The sequence below is a fragment of the Drosophila bipectinata genome, chromosome XR (genome assembly GCF_030179905.1).
Source record: "Drosophila bipectinata strain 14024-0381.07 chromosome XR, DbipHiC1v2, whole genome shotgun sequence".
Classification (NCBI taxonomy): Eukaryota; Metazoa; Arthropoda; class Insecta; order Diptera; family Drosophilidae; genus Drosophila; species Drosophila bipectinata.
In genome coordinates, this window is record NC_091735.1 from 18,569,487 (window position 1) to 18,587,900 (window position 18,414).

General features: G+C 35.9%; 3 protein-coding genes across 5 annotated transcripts in view; 2 read left to right on the forward strand and 1 right to left on the reverse strand.

Moving 5' to 3' along the window:
- LOC108133603 (fibrinogen alpha chain-like) overlaps positions 1 to 18,414 on the forward strand; it is a 204,949-nt gene that overhangs the window by 80,131 nt on the left and 106,404 nt on the right. The gene's annotated exons all lie outside the window — the stretch shown is intronic.
- The window catches only part of Mnr (Membrane-bound Notch regulator), a 137,157-nt gene that overhangs the window by 61,994 nt on the left and 56,749 nt on the right, over positions 1 to 18,414 (forward strand). The window lies entirely within an intron of this gene.
- The window catches only part of LOC122321908 (angiopoietin-related protein 3-like), a 61,718-nt gene that overhangs the window by 14,113 nt on the left and 29,191 nt on the right, over positions 1 to 18,414 (reverse strand). The window lies entirely within an intron of this gene.

An 18,414-nucleotide genomic window follows, 5' to 3' on the forward strand; every position in this document is an offset into this window, starting at 1 on the left:
GTATCTACTTTGAAAACTCGCTGATAAAAACTCTTAGACCTTACTTTACTAAGAAGATACTCGTCAAATTTATCCTTAGAATTGGCTTACTCGGTCAGAAAGTATGGTAAATAGCAAACAAAATGAGAGTTTAGCAACTACAAATATTAGGCTTTAATTCCACAAACTCGCAGATATATTTTATATAAAATAATTACAGTAAAAGTCAAACATAAGACTAGTTTTTAATAGGTTTTCCTTGTAGTAGCCACTCGTTACTTGATAGTCTTTCAAACTCGTTGGAGGCTTTGAGCTTAAACCACAAGATGAGTGTTAAATTACTCGACTAATCTAATAGTTACTTTCTTACCTTATTATTCACTATCTTTATCTTCTTAATCTCTACTCTTTACTCTGAAATTAGTCTCGATAGTTTGACAAACTAGTTGATAGATTTGATTTTAAAAAAGCACAGCAGCGAGTGTCAAATGTAAATGAATTCAGTAATCAAAGACCACAATTCGTAACTTTCCGGTCTCCAAAAAAAAAAAACAAACATTGGCATGCAACAACTTTTAAACAAACACGAAACATTTTCATTTCGGTTGCTTTATTTGTTGGACACACCAGAAATATGTATATATATATATATTTATATATGTATTCCCCAAATGAAATTGTTAAACAAGATGGAATGGGTATCTGAATGTGAATGGAATTGAGAATGGCAGTGGGAATTCTCCCGATTTGGAATTTGTGAATTCTGGATTCTGGATTGGAGATTTTTGTGTTTTTTTTTGGGTTTGCATCTGTCGGCAGCGAAGTTTTGCGCAAATTATCTGCGTTGCGTTTATTTCGCGCAAACAAATCGCAAAAGTTTTGCAGACGGCGACCCAGCGACTTGAACGGGTCGGCCGGTCGGCCTCTCCTTGCTCTTCAACATCGCCTCTTGATTTCGCCTCCAAAAAGTCCCCGTTTTCCTACATACCCTTTTGACCCCCGCAATCTCATCATCAGCGGTGCAGTTGTAAAACTTTTCGAAAACTTTTCTCCAAGAATGGTTAGAGGAGGAGGGGGAGGCCAGAAATCCTTGCCCCCGGCATCTTTTCGGGGCATCTTGCAGCAATTTACGGGTTCCCCAGTCGAAAACTTGAAGGAGGTGCTATGCAAGGAGATGGAAAGCCAGGCAATTGATGCAATGGTGGAAATGGTTTTCTTAAAAAGGGAGGTTTGGTTCAACATTGTTGTTGCTGCTTTTGGGGGCCATTCTTGCAGCGAGAGGTTTTCGGGCTTGTTTTCATTTTCGCCGCTCGAGAATTTGCATTTCGGAGGAGAACCAGCAAGCAGCAGGCAGTTTAAGACGACCAGCCCGAAACGGTCGTCTGAGGACGATTGCTGCGGCTTTTAACCGCAAACCGAACGGAAATTGAGATTCATTTAATTCATTGTGCGCCAAGTTGGATTTCTGGAATGGCAAAGGGTTAAGCCCGCCTAAGTACACTGTGGAAAATAAGAGGTTTTCAGAGGTCTTAAAATATAGAGCTTGAAAAATATTCTCTCTAGAATTTATTTTAAAATATAATTTTAAAATAAAATAACAATGATTTTTTTATATTTAAATATTTAAATGGGAATATTTAAATGGGATTTAAATATAAATAGCTATTTTAAATAGGAATAGCTTCACATATATCACGTGCTCAAGAAAGTTCTCCTAGAATATCTTTGGTTTTTTAAATAGAGCTTTAGAATAAGGGTTTTAATATTTGTAACTAATGTTTATTTATTTAAAAATTGAATAAGATTTTTAAAAAGTAACCTATAACTTTTAAATTTTGGTATTTTTTAGTAGAAATTTTCTTAGAACATTTTTCTTAAAATGAGAGTTAACATAATTATAGTATGTAAGCTATTTCAGTTTAAAAATTACAAGCTTTTATTTGGGATAAGATGTTTAGCTTAAATATTAAATCTTAAATATTTAGTCTGCTTAAAATTAATTGTAGAATAAAGTTCTCAAAACTTATGTAATCTCCTTCTGATCTAAAAACTAAGGTTTTAATTACAAAATGTAAGGTATTTTTTTAGAGAGTTTACAGAGCTTTAAACTCTTTAAAAAATATCAATCATACGCCTCGTAAACCAACTTTAAGCCCTATTCCCAAAAACTAAAAAAAAAGAATATTACAAATTTTCGTACAGTGCTTGAAAAACTTGGTTGACAAGCATAATCAGCAGGAACAGGAGCAGGAACAGGAACAGGACCAAGACCAAGACCAGAAACGCTTTCTGGAAAAAGAAAGTAAGAAATGGGGTGGCGAGAAGAGAGAGAAGGAGCCTTCCGAGGATCTGAAACCACAACGACCCACAACATTTAAATGACTGCAGAGACGTCAACGGCAACGCCTTTGCTAATATTTATGCCTCGGGCTTTATAATCGTGGCCAGACTGTATAATTCAGGGTGGGGCTAGAGAGGAGGGATGTCCTGGAGGGCAAGGATTAGCCAAACGAATCCAAAGGGCAGTAGAGGGAGAGGGTAGTGCGGTAGTGGCTGAGGTGGTGACTGAATAAGCAGCAGTGTCCGCCCGAAAGAACATGGCTGAAAGCGCACTTTTTGGCCAGCCGGAAAAAAATCCTTGATTGCATTCAAGTCCTGCATTCAGGGAAGGTGGGGAAGGGCAGAAGAACCTTAAATAACAGAGAGGGAGGGGGTGAGGTGAGGCAGGCTACCGTCGAAGATGCCAATTGGAATTGAAGAAGAGCCTTTGTGCGGTTAAGTGAGCCTGAACAAAATTGGCCGAGGTGGGCGGAAGAGGGGATTAGATGAAGTTTTCACCACAAAGAAGGGGCTATAATATTATTCAATAAATTCGGTTTAAGGATAATGATCCAGGAAGCGGGTAAACAAGTTGAAGCGAAAATTATCTCGTAAAAGTTTTGACAAAAAAAAAATCTTCCATTTTCTAACAAACTGCATCAAAATGTTGTAGACAGCTACGGAGGCTTAAGAGCTATATCCTGGGCTAGATACTTTCATACGATATTTTAGCAAAATAGCATGAAAGATAAATTGTCTATAGATTTTTTTTTTGTTAATATTGGCTATATTTTGGGAGCCATATTTTGGGTATTATATATCCAAATCTTCAGTAAAACATAGGAAAGTGCTTATCGATAAGTTCGATAAGCTATGGAAATAAAAGATTTAAGCATCATTCTTGCTAGACTTTTTCTAGAGGAAAAGCCCTTTTTGAAATGGTATGAGAAAGCAGGGGATAGAGACAAATGTTTTAATAGAAGACTCTATCTTTTTATCCCATTTAAAAGGGAATCAAGTCAAGGATTTATCGATACTTTATCGATATTCTTTTATGATATGCATATAAAACATAACACATAAATTATAATATACTTTTTCTGAAGGAGCTCTTTAAATACCATTAGAAGACAGGGGACAAAAAGATATTATTATTTGAAGACACTATCTTTGCATCCCATTTCAAGGAGAATATCGCTTAAGACTTATCGATAAATTATCAACACTCGTTCCTGATTTACACACAAATTTTGAAAGATAACAATCGATAAACTTTTTTATAATCTTTCTAGAAAACTTTTTTTTTTTAATAAGAACTTAATAGAGAAAAATAAAAATTTTAAGAGATAAAACTTTTTCTCATTTTCTCTATTCTTTTATTTTCTTTAATAATTTATTATTAATTTTTTTTCGTATTTCTCCTTAAGCAATTCTCTCAATTCGCAATAAAAGAAATCTCTCGCCCCTAGAGTGTCACTCCTGTTTCCTATGCATTTAAATTGTGTGGCGAGTAAATTTGGTTTTCGCACGATTTCGTTTCGGATTTCGCATAAATTAATCATTGGCTTGCTCCAAATTTGTGCGGTCAGAGTGGGCAGGACCAGGGACCAAGTACCAAGGACCAAGGACCAGGGACCAGAGGGGGGCGTTGGGAAAAGGGGTAGCTGTGAGTGGGCGTACGAGGGGGGTTTTCGTTTGTCGTCTTGGATTTCATTGGGCATGAAAATGGAATGCACTGAAAAAAATAGAGACAATAGAATAATGATAAGTAGTTTTTATAATAAATTTTTAAAATATATGCCTATTTTTTCAAGATTGATAGTGATGGCTATAGGTATGTGTAGAAAGAGAGAGTAAGAGAGTCTATATTCTTGGAAATAAATTCAAAAATCCAATTTAATTTACGGCAAATTGAGAAACCAATTATGCAGAATTCAAGTGACACTCGTTACCATTCAGGCCATGTATGTATGTCCTCCCTCTCGCTTTCTCTCTCGCTTTTTAGAACCTTATCTTCCGTCTCTTTCTTTGGGTAGAAATTACCTGTCTCTGTCTCGAGTTTCAGTTACCATTTCGAGCTGCTTATTGAACGCAATTACCTGACACAGTTCTGTTCAGTTTACGCAAAAACGATGTCAATGCACGGGTCAAAGTTCAGTTCAAGAAGGATAGAACGAGTCGGTAGCACAATGGCTGACAGAGATAGAGATATAGATAGAGATAGCAAGAGTGTGAGTGTGTGGGCCAGAAACTTTCCTTTTCAGGACTTTGTTAATTAGGCGAGCCCCTGTCCTCGATTCCAAAAAACTGATTTCTCCCACAACGGAGGCCATTCTGCCATCAATTGACCCACAAATTCGAGCCAGATAAACTTTTTCAAAAACAATATAAATATATATATATATATATATACATATATATTGGAGAAGAGAGTGCAATATTAAAAAACAAATTCCGGCACAAGTGCAGAAATCGAAAAGCAATGCCAACAAGTTGGAAACTGAAACCGAAATCGTCTCTTGGGCTTACAAGGGGGGGAAAAAAAGACGGAAACCGCACTCCTACACATGACAAAAGGCAGAACATGATATAGACTCAAAGGATACTCTATAAATAATATATTTTGGCTTTAAATTGGGAAGAATGCATGAACTATCAGCTTGAGAAATTAATATTTAATGATAATGTAGCAACTTTCGTCACAAACAAATAAAGTTATCAAATAATTATTATCATTTAATGAAGCCCAATACTAATTATTTGAGTTTTCTTTGAATTAAAATCTAAGCTAATTAAAATCCTTAACTAAAGAAAAACCTTGTAAAATCAAGAAAACAGCTAAAACAAGAAAAATAAAAATCGACCTTCTTTCGTCACAAAAAGCCTTCACTCACCCCTGCCCTTAATAATTCGCCAATCAATTTGCGACAATAAGCCTTGGAATTGGCAATTTTCCACCTCGTTTTATGAACTTTTGAGCATTTATTAATAATGAGGAGACAATTACAGGGTAACTGGGACTCCAGAAATGAGGACACTAGATAGTCCTGGCTGGATGACCTCGACCCGGCTATATAACTTGCATTTTTCGAGGGCCCATTGTTTTTTTGTTTTTATTTTTTTTTGTTGCCAAAAGATTGGTTTCGCGGGTGCCGGGCAGACAGACTGACCAGTTGGCCAGTTCTGGCCAGTCCTGGCCAGTTATCGCAATCGCAATTGCTATCCATTTCATTTACCGCAGGACAAATTTTTATTGCTGACCCAAGCAGAGCAAGGACAACAACTAGAACAGTTTGTGGTGGCATTGTTTCAATATCTATATATATAACATATATATCTTGATATATATTATTATTATATAGAGAGAGAGTGAGATTTTATATAAAATTGCCGGAAAAGTTGCTGCAATTGCCCTCATTTTCTTTTCAGTTAAGGACTTGGTTATTTTATTGTTCTTCTCCGGCTCGACCAATAAATGTATTGTGCAACATTTTACATAAATAACAAGGACAATACATGGAGGATAACAACAACCACAACAAGACCATGTCCCTGTCCCATGTCCCTGTCCCATGTCCGTTCTGACAGTCGTCAAGTGCATTGTGCACTTTGCCAAAAACAATTTTGCATTTGAATTTGCATTTGGATGCCAGCTTCCTCATCCTCATCCCCATCCTCAACCTTCTCACTTTCTGTATATTCTGTTCACCAGTCAAGGGCACTTCACTGAATGTTTCTGAATGAATGAGTGAGTGTTTATACATATTCATACGAGAAGGATACGAGTATACAACGACAATGACAACGACAACGACAACTACAAGGACATGAATTCGAGTGGGCGTTGTAAGACCACAAGTCAAAAGCCTGTTTAATTATGTTGACAATATGCAAATAGCCTTTATGGACAGCCAGCAAAAATAATTGCATTTCAGCTTGTGGTTTTCTTTTTTGCATTTTCGACTATTTATTTATTTGTTTAATATTATACTATTTCTCTTGTTTTTTTTTTGGTTGGCAATTAATGAATTTTTCAAATGCCTGATAAATTGCAAAGGCATTCCAACACAGAGGAGAGGTTAGGGGCTGAGAATAGTTTTACTTTAAGGTTTAAAAGATTTTTTATTGTAAAGGGGGTGTAAAGAGTTTCTTTAAAGTTACTTCTTATTAAAGAGATAAAAGATATATTTAGCTATATATTTAAATTAAGATAAAGCTAGATTTTAATGTAGAATAAAGTTAGAGAGCTTATTAAGGTTATTTCTATTCGGGTCTATATTCATTAGATGGGATATAGCTTCTGGGGATTTCTACATAAAGTTTCATTAGGAAATGTATTTCAAAAATTTATGAAAAAGTTAAAAGTTAATAGAGGTTGATAGAAAATAAACGTATGTTTATTTTGAGGTACTCCCTTTGCGGACCAGATTTTCTAGTATTTGGATATATCTTCTGTAAATAATACCGTGAAATATAAGGTTCTATTAGGATATTACAAAAGAAAGATATTTCAGAAACATAACTTAAATTCGGAGATTGATGGGGAATAAAGTTAAATTCTCTTTATGGTATTCTCTATCGATATTAGGTCTTCTTTGAATAAGATAGAACTTGTGTGGTTTTTTGAAGAGACTTCCATTAGAAATTTAACCAAAATAGCACAAATTTAAATTAAATATTTTAATAGAGCTTAATAAATAATAAAATTATGCTGAAGCCTCATGAGAACATTATATAGAGTTATATCTTTTATATAATGGATGGATGATACTGAATCCATTTATCCATTATCCATTTTCCAAGTAACTTACAAAAAATTGTAACCAAAAGGTTTTACTAAGAGATGGTTGTACAGCTTGATGTACTTGCTTGAGGGTATTTTCTTTAAGAATCACACCTCCTTTTTATGAGATACAGCTTCTGTTGGTTTCAAATGGGGCTCCACTCGCAAAATTACAAAAAATACTTACTCTCAATAATATAACCTTATGGAGTATAAAGTTTTGGTTACAAGGTACCAGATTTACCAGATTCTACAAGGTAGAAGATTTTAACAAGGTACCAGAAGGTTATTTGTAGACTAATGTTCCCTAGCACCGAGCCATCTTCTAATGAGTTATAGCTTCTATTGATTTTAAATAGGGTTCCCCTAGGAGAGTTAACACAAATTTAATGAAGAATGAGTCTTAAAATTGTGATAGAGATGTATGGGGATCAAGGATATGTCCTCTAGGTGTCCAAGGTATTCTCAATTAGGACTATAGTTTCCAAACATGGTTCCAACAGAAAAAACTAAAAAAAAGGATTTCTTTTAAAAATATATACTATATATTATAGTAGACTATAGGAGACTATATTTCTGTTTTTTTTTTAAGATATTCTCTATAAGGATAAGATGACCTGTAACTGAGATACAAACTATAGATGAGATATATCCAAAATATATGCTTTAGATAAAGTCTATCTGATATACAGCCATGAACTGCTTCTGCTAATTGGATTTTGTCTCGAGTAAATTGAAATCTGTGGCCCGTCTAGAGCGGCAGCTGCAATTGACGGTGCAATGGTAGATGATTAACCCCATTACCCATTACCCATTAGCCGCTAACCACATTGGGGGCGTTGTGGAGTAGGGGGCGTGGCGCACATAATGCGATTCATAATGATGGGGGCCACGGCGTGTTAGTTAGCGAGTCCAATTGTTTCGCAGACAATGAGTGTCATGTGGCGATTAGCATTTTGAACTGCCAACTAGTAGTGTGGGGTATTAGTTGGGTTATCCATTGGGGTAAGAGGGGTTAGGGGTATAAGTATGTATATCCGAGAGTGTCGCTGACAATTTGCCTGGGCTTAGTTTGTCGTAATTTGAATGCCAGCTCTTGGCTCTTGACTTTATTGTTGTCACATCAAATGCGGAGACTTGGCTTGGTCTGGCTTGGCAATTTATGCTGACAGTCTCTGGCCCCGTCACTCTCTAGCCCTTCATCTCTTTTCCCTCTAATTGGATAACATAATATTTAACTAATTTATTTGATACACATCCCATATACCCCCTCCTCCTGAGATAAATGGCAAAATGCCATATCAAGCATTTAAATGTAAACTCAAGCAATTGCAATTTATGTCAAAAAGGCATTTCTGACATAAACAGAACAGGACCTTCTACTGTCTTCTGTCTCTCCAAAATTGAACAATGGCCAAAGTGTACGGGGGTTTGGGGGTGTGGGGGGCGTGGTCTAATCAAATTATCGCAAAATTCAATGAATTCCAAATGAGCAAAGTCAGAATCGAGAAAGGCAGCAAGCCAGTTGCCAGCCAGCAGCCAGTGTCTTTGAGTGCGAATCGAGTTGATTGCCGATTGTCGATTGCCAGAGAGAGAACAATTATTTGATTTAATTTAAACTCCGGAGATTGTCGTAATGAATTGCCCAAAAGGATGTGATGGCTTCCAATTATAGTGCAGCGATGGAATATAGAGAGATTCAATGGCGCATAATTCAATTAGAAATCATAAGGCTTATCAAAACATTTAAATAAACGGATTAATTTGGAATGGAATGTTTGGGAGAGGAATGAGCACTTTTAACGAAGAAATATTAAAATAAAAGTAAAAACATATGGTTCACAGTGATGGCTATATCTTCTTCCGATTCTCCTCAATTATTATCCGATTCTCAAGCGAAAGAACTCTAAGCTCTATATACTTAATAAAGAGTTAGCTTTATAAGTAGCGGATATCGTTCTATATAGTTTTTCCCATTTATATACCCCAAACTTTATATATAATTCCCCCCCTTTATTGTCCCTAACATTTTCTAATTAAAATAAGCCCCTCAACTATCTAATAAAAGTCTGAAACTTGTTTACTGATGCTGATTGATGGATGTGATAGTTTTGGCTTTAATTTCTCTCCATTTGCAGGCCATGTCATTATGGTTTGTGGTTGAGGGGCTTGATTTTTTTGCCCCCCCCAAACATAACCACTCTTATAGATATGACTCCTTATATGGATAGTATGTATTTCTGACCGCCGTACTAATTGAAAGGCTGACTGAAATTGCTGAAGTAGCTCGCACAGACACACAAAACACAAATAAAGGACCATTAGGGGACCACTTGAGTGTAGCAATGTGTCAATTAACAATTTGCGCGCACTGTGTTTATGGCCAGGATTTGGAGTGGATGGCTGGCTGTTGGCCCTAACAACTCTCTCTCCCATGGCCCTCAGAAATTTATGCGCATCATTAGAGACAAAATAACCATGTATATAGGTATATATATCATTTAGATATATGTATATTTATTTAGTTGTTTTGGTCATACTTATATACTCGCATAGAGAGTGGTTAGTTAGTTAGTTGTCGCAGCTGTTTGGGGCAAGTGTGTGGCAAGTGCGCCCCTCAATTTGTTTGTTTTCGCAAACATTTAAGTGGCTCAAGTGGCCGAGCTAAATTCCCAATTGCTGCCGTACATGTTGTAACTAAGTGTTAATAGGACAAGGGTGGTCCGGTCCTACATACATACAAGACACCCGTCCCCCCATAACTAGAGACACTCGAAACAAGGCACTAAGACTGTGGCACAAAGATTTGATGAGCTCAAGTGAGAAATTGTCATTTAAATAAGTGGACTGTGATTCTTAGAAGAGTAGATTATAGCAGACCAGTTGTTGTTATTTAAGATGATTTTATTGAGTCTCTAAGCTTTGATTTAAAAGAATCTAGGTAATTCTTAAGGATATTTTGGACCATCAACTAATTACCCAAGCTAGTTAGTACAGTGCACCCTCTGTTTAACTTTGATATCTTTGCTTTCCTGATTAATTCCGCAGAATGTTTCCGAATCGTTGGTCTGGCCAATTAGCCAAATCAAATTGACCCAAAAGCTTCAAACTTGGATGGTGTGGCTATTTCCTAAAGCCACCACACCACGCACACATTGGCACAACACACAGCCACACTGACACCTATTTAAACAGACACACAGCCACACTGACAAGCCAAAGCTAATCAAAAGCCTTGTCTGACAAAAAGAATGAATGAATGAATGGAAATCAACAGGGAAGGAGACTACTATACATACTATACAAAAAAAAAACTGAGGCTCGGGGGCTTTGCAATTTTTGGTAAGGATGAGCTGGCGATGAGGTGACGAAATCGCATTACAACAATTAGAGAGCTTACTATACACAGATGTACGCACAAACGCATACCTTGACAGGCAAATGCACTGGAGGAATTTTGGTATTAATAGGGTGACTTTTCAAAAATATTAATAGCATAGGATATTAATATATATGTATTATAGGTACATTTATCATGTTTCATATAAAATATGATTTATAATTTGGTATATTTGAATAGAATTTCTTTATACTTTGAATAGAATAGAAGCATTGGTATTAATGGTATTTTAAGAATACCGGGTATGATATCAATTAATTAGGATAAGTTATATAATAAAATAGTTAAAGTTAAATAGTAAATAGTTAATAGTTATAATACAGGATAAGTTAAAGAGTATTACCAAAAGTAATCAGAAATTAGGGAATAAAAGAAACGTATGTATTTATAGAACCAATGGCACTCTATAAGTAGCGGGTATTATTATTATTAGTTCTAATTAGAAAAATTGGAAACAAATGTTAAAATAAGAGCTTAAAATATTTAAAATTTTATTTAAAATAGATAATTTAAAAGATTAGATTATGTATTAGAAAAACTATTAGAATATAAAATTGTATTCCTTCAGGAACTTGACTATAGACTCGATTTTTATGTTCAAATGTTGTGTTCATTTTTTTGTAAATACTTTTATTTCAAAGCCTAGCCTTTTCTTCACAAATTTCATAAATATTCCACACCCATTTCTCTCAGTGTAAGCCCTACAATTAGAGCTTCCCTGTTAGAGTGTGTGAGGGATCGCTCCCTATTTTTTTTGTGCCACCTCTTTGTTTGCCAGTTTGGCAGCAAATTGTCTAACAAAGACTTAAAGGCTTAAAGCGCAAATAATCTGTGGGGAAAATTGGGCGGGTGTCTGGCTAGGGATGGAGGGGGGACGGAGTGGGGCCATTCAATCAACGAAAATGAAAACGTGGCAAGGGGAGGGAGGGATGGTGGATGGTGAGTGTCCCTGGGATTGGAACGAGTGTGCGGTGTGTGCGCACTTATTCATTCATTTGTGTGTCTAATAGGCGCACAATCAGACAAAATGACAGACAATCAGTCAAACAAACAAACAAATATACTCACCCACACACACAAACTGACTAATACGCACATTTGCATACAAACATACATACATATACATATACATATTAGAGGAACAAACAAACATACCGACAAACAAAAGCGGTCGCCAACAAACGAACGACATTATCCAAAGTCAACAGCTCAAACAAATCATACGCAAGCCCAGACACTCGCAGGCAACAAAATAATTCTTCAAATTAAAAAAAAAATTATACAAAAATTAAGAAAAAATTAAAGAAACAATTTATAAATAATAGTAATTTTTTAAACATCTTTTTTATGTAAAAAAATAGTTAAGCATTTAAAGAAATAAAGAAACTATACATGTTTTGATATATAAGACATTTAGGTAACAAGTTTGAAACTCTTCAAGCTGGAAATATAGGCTTTTCTTTTAAATTTAACATTAAATTATTTTTTTAAAAGATTGTAGAGTTAAACTATTATTAAAAAAATATTAGTACCAAGTTCGAAACTCTATCAGGTAAAAAGATCAACTTCTCTTAAGCTTTTATTTTGAAATATTTTAGTTAAAATAATTGTTAAAAAATATATATAGAGTACTTAACTAATTTTATAAAAGTTAACCATTTAATTTAAACGGTTTAATTATAAACTTAATACATTTTTAATTAAATAATTTTTTTTTCTTCAAATACTTTTATATTTGTGCCCCCTGCTGTAGGCCAGCATAAACTTAACTTCAGTGCGGGCACCCACACACTCATAGATCCAAACACACACACACACAATAAAACCCACATACTCACACTAATAAAACCACACCGCCACACACCCACACTTACCTCACTCCCCCCTAACATATACGCATTAGGTGCGCTCTTTATGTTTTATCTCAAAATGCTTGGCTTGGCTGCTGATGAGTTGCCTGCCTGCCAGCCTGCCAGCCAGTCAGCCACGCCCCCCCATATAGCCCTTGCCGCCCTTCGGCCTCTACAAGCTCTCAAGAGATGGAAGCTTGTCATTTACCCACACTTGTACCCCCATAGCAACACCATACACCCCTATGTGTGTCCCCACTATAGGACCCTGTCTTTTTGCTTAGCTGAGGTTGAATATTCAGTTCTGCCTGTTCACTTAATGAATCTGTTTGCAATTAAGACGGAAATGTGTTTTTTGGAAGTGTTGGTTAGTGGCTGAAAAAAGGAAAAAGAGTGTAGGAAAATTTTGGTTTGGTATAAGATTTTATTAAGAAACTTATATGAGATTCTATAAAATCAATATTATATTTAATACACTTAAATAAATACACTTAAATAAATACACTTAAATAAATACACTTAAAGTTAGCTTAAGTAGCTTTCAATTTTTTGTAGTGTTGGGAAGTTGTTTATAAAGCAAGAATCTAATTTTTTTTGCAGTTTTTGTTGCTATTTTTTTAAGCAAACTAATTAGTGTTTTGAAAATTGTACAACTCAATTGAAACTTTATTTCCTTGGGCAATTATATCCCTGGAAATTATAAACTAAACCCAGCCAGTGTTGCAAAGTTATATTTGAGGCAATTGCTTTAATTTCTGTTATTTTTTTTTGGGGGAATATTCCCGTACACGTATTCCCGCAGGGACTCTGGCAGCTTAAATTCGTGTTAAAATTTGTGGCTCAACCGGCCCAAAGGGCATCAAGAGTGTTTCGTGTGGAAAAAAGAGTCTGTTGGCTCGACTTTCTTGTTTGCTTGTTAACTTTTACTCACTGCGGATGTTTCTTGTTTTGGCCATTATTATTATTGTTGCTGTTGTTGTCGACTGCATATACTTACATACATATATACATAAACCGCTTAGCGGGCGTAATTTAAATCTCCTTTGTTGTTCAAAAAACTCGTGCGGAAAGCCTTTCAAAATGATTATCATAATGGGCCAATGGCAAATGGTGTTAGCAACTGGCTTTTCTTTTGATTACTCCTCTAGGGGTCTCTCTTTCTTTTTTTTTTTTTTGCCTTAAAATAAGTATAGAAGTGAGCTGTTGCCTTAATAGGTTGGCTTATTTTTTATTATGTACGTTATTGTGAAGTTACTTTTAATTTGGCCATAAAATGTGGTTGCCTCTTTTTTACTTATTATTTCGGAGGATTTAATTGCTTAATAAAGTCAAGGATTCCGATTTTTAGCACATATTATCTTGTTTAGACTAAAATTTGTCAAAAAAATTAAGATAATTTAATTTCTTATTTAAAATATTCTACTCTTTTTATAATCTGGCAGAGGAAAGTCTTTGGTAAAAATACCAACTTTGGTTTTTTTGAAGATAGAAGCTTGGGACTTTTTTCGATTTTGTATTGAAGTATTCTCATAAGGTTGACCAACTATATCCGATGTTTGCGATATATATCCGGTTTTAACTGCACCTTTGCACCTTGTTTGTTTTTCAAATGGCTCCGTTGGGGCTGATCCTGAAAAATCTGAATGTCCACATTTTTGAATCCGACCTTCTCAAACTTTTTCCAGTGAAAACAATTATTTTCGAAGAATTTTTAGATATTTTGGATATTTTATTCAAAATTCCAAAATTATAAGAGTACATTTTATCTAATAATCGTGTTCATAATATTAGAAATAATATAATTACATTTAAGTGCATATTAAGATTACATTTATTTTGTAAAAATATTTCATTTTCCAAGTCCGTTTAATAATTCAAATGGCTAATGTCTATCACTGTTAGTGTTGGAAAACGATTTAAGACAATGGAAAATCTGAATATTTATGGTTTTTGTACATCTCTTTCTTTTAAATTATCTTTCAAAATATATATTCTTGAGAAAGAAACCAAGTCAGTCACCTTTTCAAGTCTCCACTGATAATCTTAATAACTTTCTGTCTAAATATACTTTACCATTTCCATTTAATAAAGATCTAATCCACCTTGGCTCATATCGAAAGCCCTCAAAGAAAAAAAAATACCCCAAGCTAATTGTAAACTATAGAAACCAAGAACTTTTTCACACTTCCTGCGTTTCACCCGTGAAGGTGAAAGAAATCTGAAATAAATGTCGAATGTTTTGGTTTGGGCTTTTGGTTTGTTTTTTTTCGTGATTCCTTGGAATTGCCTGTCTCTGGTTACGTGTAACAAGTAAACTTGTCCGGAATTCGGATAACCAGGGGCTTAGTCACGAAATGGAACAACGGGGGGGAGTCGACTGGTGGGTGGGTTAGTGAACATTTTTCAAGACATTCCAATTGTTCATTTCTCTAGATATATATATCTATATATATTTTTTTTGGATTGTTTCTTATCCCAAGTTATTGATCAAGCTCCTCGAAAAGAAATGCAGTTTTCTGCCCTGTGTCTGGACGCCTCTGTGTCTGGGACATGACAGCTCTACACACACTCCCCCACCCCCCAGCTATATCTGTTTTAGTTTTTTTTTCTTGCAGTTTATTTTATTTTATTTTTTTGGCCAAAAAAAGTCTTCAACTTCAACTTGTGTTTCTCGTTTTTCGATCGACTGTCGAACATTTTTCGTGTGCAGCGGCAAAGATTTCGTGACTGCCGTAGAGGAGGAGGAGTAGGTGGTGGAGTGCTGGCCTGAAGGAGGCGTGGCAAACATTGGCAATGTCTGCACGCGATGTTTAACGTCTGCTGGCGGTCCGGGCGGTCTCTCCTTTGCACTCGTATCTCTCCCAGGACTCCTCCAGGCAGCAGAACACCAGAACGCCTGAGTCCTGAATCCTGAAGCCCGTGACCACCTCCCGAGTCCCAGACGATAGGCAAATGCAAACAAGAAACTTTTTTTTTTCTTTTTGGAGAAGAAACCGCCAGACCATATCCTGGCTCTTCCTGCTTCTTCCTTTCTTTTGGCCATCTCTCAGTCTCAGTCTTTCTACGTTGTACAACACTCTGCCCCCTCACTCTAAACTCTCTACAAAAAAATAGAAGAAATCTGTGTCTGTATGCTTCCGCCATTGCCAAGCACCGCCAATCATTGGCGTAAATTGAGCTCATTGTGGTCTAACACCATTACACCGGCCATGTATGTATGTATGTATGTATGTAGGGGGCTGCCATGTATGTGACAGGGGCGGAGGTGGTTGTTGCGAGGGGTTAAGGGTCGGCGGCAGACAGACACAGATAGATGGAGTTGCCAAATTCAACTGCCAGTACACTGCGACTTCCATAGGTGAAGGCATTATAGGGCTTAGAGCCTAAAAGTACGCAATAAATATGAGATATAATTATTTTTTATTGTTTTATAAACTTTAAATATTTTTTATTATAGATTTTATTAAAGAATATCAGGGCCAAAGGAAGCCTCTTAGCACTAATTTAAAATCTAACTTTTGGGGTATACTTTTAAGCAGTTGCCATAATTCAACAAGATGGCTTTATAGCCTAAAAGATGGCTATAAAAATTACGTACAAGTTAAGTTTCTTTCTTAACCTTGCTTTCTATTAAAATTCAAATATATTCTCAATTATTTTTAATTTACTTAATTAATTTCAAATCTCCAGAAAAAAGGTTATAACACAAAAGGCCATTTTTGTTTATTTAAAAAATTGTTTAAAAGGAAAACTATTTTCTTAAAACAAATATGACTCACAAGAATAGTATTAATATTAATGACAAATATTAGTTACTTATAATAGAAGTAATATAACCTTATAGTATTTCTCTCAGTTCCTGGTTTAGGCCAAGTCTAGCGGCGCCTGTGTGAAGTCGTTAAATGCGGCAAAGTAAAATAAATTGAGCCAAGTCATGTTTCGAGCATGAAATGCATTTTTATTGCACCCAACATGGCTCTTGAATAGCAAGGGGCCATAGAGAAGGGGTTCGAGTGGTAGATGGTATAGCTAGCCCCCCTACAAGCCCTACAAGGGTAACCACCGAAAATATATGAACTATTGAAATGCACAAGATATTGACTGCCGACTGCCGACTAACGACCCTCGAACCTAGAACCTAGAACCCAGTCGCCGACCCATAAAGTTCATAAATTTACGAGGAACCCGGACAGCGGCAGCTAGCTGGTTGCAAGTTGCTAACATTTATGCCTCAACTATGTAGCATGTAGTCCTCCTGAGAAGCAGACGAACTTTCATCGAATGGAAATTATTATTTCATTTATCAGTTTTTGGTATTTGGGGTTTGGGGTCTTGGGGTTCAGGGAATGGGCTTTTAAATAATAATTCTTGAAGTTCTATTAATAAATTTCGGTAGGTATTCTTTAAGAATTAAATACCAATTAGTTACTAGTTTCTCTTAAAAGTCAAGAGTTCCTTTTAAAAAAAAAAAACTATCCCACACTTTCTCCTGTCTTTTGGTTTGGGGAGCTTTTTTTTATAATTACACCTCAACTGGGTTATTTAACTAAGTAATTCCCATTCATTCACTGTACTATTTATTAATTCAACTCTTTATCTACCTCTTATCTCATTGCAGGTGAGTTTCAACTTCTCGGTTCTGGTGGCTTTTTTTTTCCTCCCTGGTAGCTGGTAAGCACGATGGGGGGTCAGTTAGCCGCTAATTGCCCCCGTTTGTAGATGTAGCCTCAGTTGCAGATGCCTCAATTCCAGACCGCATTTTTACAACCAAAACATCCCATCCTGGCAATCCTGGCAACCGGCCACCCATCTTCCTGGCTTGGCCCGCCATTGGTGTCCGGCCCCCTGCAGTTTCATAAATTTTAATGTAATATTTCCATGTTGTACAAAATGGAGTGGAGGGTGGGTGGAAGGTGGGTGGAGGATGAGAAAAACGCTTACAACGCCGAAAATTATGCTATAAAAATGCACTGCCACTAATTAGGCCAACAAACATGGCCAGAAAATTGGCAGAAAAAAAACCAAATCGACAAAAAAAAAAATACTAGATGAAATGCGTTCTTAGTTTTATGTTTTTTTTCTTTTTTTGGTAGAGAGGGAGTACTACTATCTTGGTAGCTTTGGTTCTGTTTTTCTGTACTTTTCTTTGGTATTTTTTGTTTTTTTTTTTTTTTTGGTATTTTAGCTTGAATGAGGCTTCTCAGCTCGCGCCCCATTTCTGTTGCAAGTGTAATCATCGCACGATGAAAGCCGCTTACAATAATTGCCCCATCTTGTCCGGACATCGTGTTCGAGTCTGTATCCCGTGTCCGTTCCTGTGTCCTGTGCTATCCTGTGTCCGCACTAGCCTGTCTCCCCCATCCTGTTCCACTTTCCTAGCCTAGGTCTTCTTATTTCCATTTTTTTTTTCTGCTGAATTCATTTGAAGTCGCTACGTTTTGTGTCGATTTCCGTTCTTCTTTTAAACAAAATTTTATATATATTTTTTTTTTCCAAGTAATCGCAAAAGTAGGCAAGTAATTGTGGGTGGCATGGTGCTCTTTATAGACTAAATGGAAATTGAATCAAGTTATTAGTGAGTTTCCAAGTGAATTAGTCGGGCAAATAAAAGGAAAATTAGCCAAAGAAAAATGTATTATTTCCCCTTATCAACTTAGCTAGATAAATCTTTAAATTATAAAATATTCCATTAATTTTAAAGCTCTTTAGAGGCCTATTGCCTTCCAAACAAATAATAGAAAATGTCCAAACTTTGTTGTTTATTCTTTGGCTTTGAATTTCTTTCTTTTCTTTTTTTTTTTTGGGGGGTTTTCATTGAAATATTAATAAATAATTTTATTCTATGTAAATATTTAAGCGCCTGGTCAGTCATAAATGTTATTTATTGCCGGTCTAGGCCAGAGAACCCCTTTCCCTCAGAGGAGGGCTGGTCCCCGGAAGTTGGTATTTTTTCCTTTCCAGAAGGAATGGGATATTTATACCGCTTGGCTGGCTTTGTTGTCCTGTCAGTGTTGTTTTTGTTGGCTAGACAAGGGTCCAAGCTGCAAAAAAAAAAATAATAACCAAAAACCAACCATGTTGTT